Source organism: Solanum pennellii, chromosome 8 (assembly GCF_001406875.1).
Source record: "Solanum pennellii chromosome 8, SPENNV200".
Taxonomy (NCBI): Eukaryota; Viridiplantae; Streptophyta; class Magnoliopsida; order Solanales; family Solanaceae; genus Solanum; species Solanum pennellii.
In genome coordinates this window covers 14972187-14976768 of record NC_028644.1, presented here as the reverse complement: position 1 = coordinate 14976768, position 4582 = coordinate 14972187, and positions in this window count along the sequence as shown.

The following is a 4582-nucleotide window of genomic DNA, read 5'->3' as shown; positions in this document are numbered from 1 at the left end:
ATAAAACCACATGAGCTAAATGTGGAGTCCAATGTATACGCCCCATCGAAGGGATCCAATGTACCCTGCCAAATGTATAAATGCATGCTGGCGTGATCACTAAACTGATTGTCCACAGAGGGGACTTACAACCTACGTGGCTAGTAATTCTGGGACTATTGGGTACGCTACACACTAGTCCAACTCGGTATTATGCTACTCCCAATGAATTATGTAAATTAACTGATTATATCTAAATATCTGTAAATACTGGATAGCTCGAAACTGAACATGAAAACTGAGAATGCAACAACGAATCTGGTAATTATGCATTTATAACTGAGACCTGTATATCTGAAGTGTCTGAAATATATGACCTAGCATGTGTAATTCAAGAACTAAAGAAATACAAAGCTAGGGTTCTGAAATTCATGCGATAATCTGAGTAATAACATGATAATCTAATTTGGAACATATATTTAATAAATTCATGAAGTGATATCAAAGTTCTGGAAACCCTAGGTTTAATCATGATAAGAGAATCAAGAACTGACTGAAACTAAGGATCCAATGGGTGAAAGGAACCCACTAGTGAAATCCCACTTACATAATAATGAAATCCACAGAAAAATACTTAAGTTTTGGTGCTGGAACTGCTGGAGCTTGTGGAGTTCTTGAACTAGGGTTCTTGAGCTTTTTTTCTCCTCTCTTGCTTCTAATTTTATAAGTTTTGATTTAATGATTTGACATGGATATGTTTTAATCATGTTTCTAGGATTAAACTGACTAAAATCTGATAATTTAGGGTCAAAACGATGTAACTTAGGTTTTAAACAGAGTGGGAAAGGTCAAAAAGACCCCTAGGAAGGTTGTTGTCGGGCCTCACCACGGCATGGACTGACAGTTCATCGTGCGCACGACGCCCCATTGTTGGGTCCGTCGTGAGAGCCTGTTAGATAGGCCTTTAGTAAAATGGTCATAACTTTTTACTCGGAGTCTGATTTTAGCAAGGTCGGTGGATATGGAAAGATAATTCAATTATCTATCTCTGGGTAGGTCATGGGTGACCAAATTCATTTTGTGCTAAGAGTTATGATCATTTTAAGTTGACCCAACTGCATTTCCCCTTAATTGGCTGCAAATTTTCCACCTATGGACCGTAGGTTTACCTACGAACCATGCAGGTCATCCATAGCTCTTGTCAGAGAGTGGTTGAAGGGAGTCTTGATCAACGGCCACGGACTACGGACCGTCGTTTGACCTACGGACCGTAAGTCCGTCCGTCGTCCAAGACTTAACCAATTTTTCTAGGCTGAAATTTATGGGAGTGTCTGATCCCATCAACGGTTGTGCAAGAGGGACCGTGGCTCAAGATACGGTCCATCGATGCCACCGTTGGTAGCACTTGCAGATTTTTTTGAAAAACTAATTTTTGGTATGTTTTGGCTACATGGTGTTACATTACCTCCCCCTTGGGAACATTCATCCTCGAATGAATACTAAACTAGCTGAAATAGAGGGAGATAGATGCAAACCCCACTACTAAACATTGAGAACTGAGTTCTGACTGAATTGAGTTTTGAGTACATGCAATTACGCTAAAAATGAAAGTAGAAATTGAGGGAACATGATTCTAAAACTGAATTTATGCATAAATGACTGTAAAACTGAAGAGGAACTATAATCTCAAGCTGGAGTGGAATCGGAAGGAAAAAGGTAAGGATACTTGGCTTTCATGGCTTCTTCTGCTTCCCAAGTAGCTCCCTCTACTGACTGACTCCTCCACAAAACCTTGAGTGAAGCGCCTTCTTTGTTTCTCAACCTTCTAACCTGACGGTCAAGAATCTCAACTGGTACATCCTCATAAGAAAGACTATCTTTCACCGCCACACTCTTTAATGGCACTATTGAGGCAGGGTCACCCACGCACTTCTTCAAGAGTGAGATGTGGAAGACACGATGCACTGCTTCTAATTTTGTTGGAAACTCTAACTCATATGCTACCTTGCCAATCCTTTTCAAGATCTTGTAAGGGCCTCCATATCTCGGACTGAGCTTCCCTTTCTTTCCAAATCTCATCACCCCTTTTATAGGTGAGACTTTCAGAAAAACCCAATCATCAACTTGGAACTCTAGTTTCCTTCACCTTACATCTGCATAAGATTTCATATTACTCTGGGTTGTCTTTAGTCTATCTCTAATGAGTTGAACTTTCTCCATTGCATAAAGGACTGAATCTGGCCCTATCAAAGCTGCATCTACGCCCATATAAAGCCTCATAAAGGCCATCTGAATGCTGGAATGGTAGTTATTATTGTAGGCAAACTCAATTTAGAGGAAGGTGATCATCCCAACTACCTTTGAAATCAATCACACAAGCTCTCAACATATCCTCTAAGGTCTGAATGGTACGCTCTCCCTGCCCATCCGTCTGTGGATGAAATGTTGTAGTAAGGTTAACTTGAGTACCAAGACCTTTTTTAAATGACTTCTAGAAATGAGAGGTAAATAGAGGACCTCTATATGAGATGATAGACAAAGGAACCCCCTGCAACCTCACAATTTTAGTAAGGTAAAGCTTGGCATAGTCCTCTACCGAATATGTAGTATTGACCTCCAAAAAGCGAGATGACTTAGTCATCCTATCAACTATCACCCGAATTGAGTCATGCTGTCTACGAGTACGACGTAACCCTGTGATGAAACCCATATTGATCGCATCCCACTTCCAAGTAGGAATATCGATCTGTTGAGTCATAACTCCTGGTTTCTGATGTTCTACCTTGACTTGCTGGCAATTGGGGCACTTACTCACAAAGTTTGCTATATCCCTCTTCATGCCATTCCACCAATAGATTTCCCGCAGATCGCAGTTCATCTTAGTGGCACGTGGATGAATAGAATGCCTGGAGTTTTGAGCTTCTGCAAGAATATGCTGCCTCAACTCTCCCACATCAGAAACACACAATCTACCTTGGTAGCGAAGTACACCATCTCCCCCTTGGGAGAAAACCTCCACTCTCTAATTGTTGACTGCACCCTTTAGTTCAAGCAAGATCGGACCACTCTCTTGCTTTTTCTTAACCTCCACTACCAAAGACGATTCTTCCCCATTCTCAACTATTACACCGCTGTCTGATATGCTCATAAGGCAAACTCCCAAGCCACCAATCCTGTGAACATCCTTTACTAGTTGCTTTCTTTTTTCCTCAACATGGGCTACACTACCCATAGATAATCTACTAAGAGTATCGTCCACTACATTCGTCTTTGCAGGATGATAATGCACACTCATATCATAATCCTTAAGGAACTCAAGCCATCTCCTCTAGCGAAGATTCAACTCTTTCTAGGTAAACACATACTGAAGGCTCTTATGATCGGTGAACACATCTACTTGAACACCATACAAGTAGTGTCTCCATATCTTGAGTGCAAACACCACTGCTGCAAGCTCGAGGTCATGAGTTGTATAGTTTTTCTCATGCACCTTAAGCTTTCTAGAGGCATAAGATATAACCTCATCTCTTTGCATCAACACACAACCAAGGCCAACTCTGGATGCATCGCAATAGATCACATAACCATCTGAACCCTCTGTTAGAGTCAAGACAGGAGTTGTAGTCAATCTAGTTTTCAATTTTGTGAAGCTTTTATCACAATGATCTGACCATTGGAACTTGACCATCTTCTGAGTCAACCTAGTCAATGTGAGGCTATGGATGAAAATCCTTCCAAAAACCTTCTGTAAGAACCTGCTAGACCTAAGAAACTTCTGATATCTGTAGCAGAGGTAGGTCTGGGCCACTGTTTCACTTCTTCTATCTTTTGCGAATCCACTCAAATCCCTTCGCTAGATACAATGTGACCGATCCATGCCTAAAATGACTTCTAAGTCTACCATTTCTAACTCTACTAGATCTACTGAGGTGACTTTCTAAGATACTATGACAGGGTAATTTCTATATACCCGTCTAGCTATAACTGGGTCACCGACTGAAGTAGAGACTGACACAGGTTCTAAGAGAGTTTTTGGACTAATATTAAAGTTTAGTTTTATACTGAGTTGCAAAATACAAAGTCATGTTTGTTGTCTTTTCACTGAGTGAACCATATGTAAGTCATATCCTTGAGTTTGTAGGATTTCAATCTCACCTATCACTACGAGTTACTGACATCATACAAAATATTCTCTTGACCTTATCAATGAACTTCTGTGGGTCCTTACCAACTTGCGACCCTAAGAACTTCAGCGGATTCATCCTAACAAAATCACAAACTCTGCATTGTTCTGGTTGGTCATATTCTAAACCAAAAGCTGAATAGCGCTCTGAAACTTTGTATTTGAACTTCCTTATCTAGTACTAGAGGAAATGTGTTATCATTGCGTGCATTAGCATTCCATGCCTAAGATCTACAAGAAGGCATGATCTTAAGCGCACAACGTCAAGTTAGAATGAAATTTGATCATACATTACGCACGATAAGAGTAACATGAAAACTGAAGTTTATCCTAAAACACTTCATAGCCTCCCCCTCATTAGATGTGGTGCACTTCACACCCATGAAAAGGACTCTACTTAGTGTGAATTTTTCAGACATC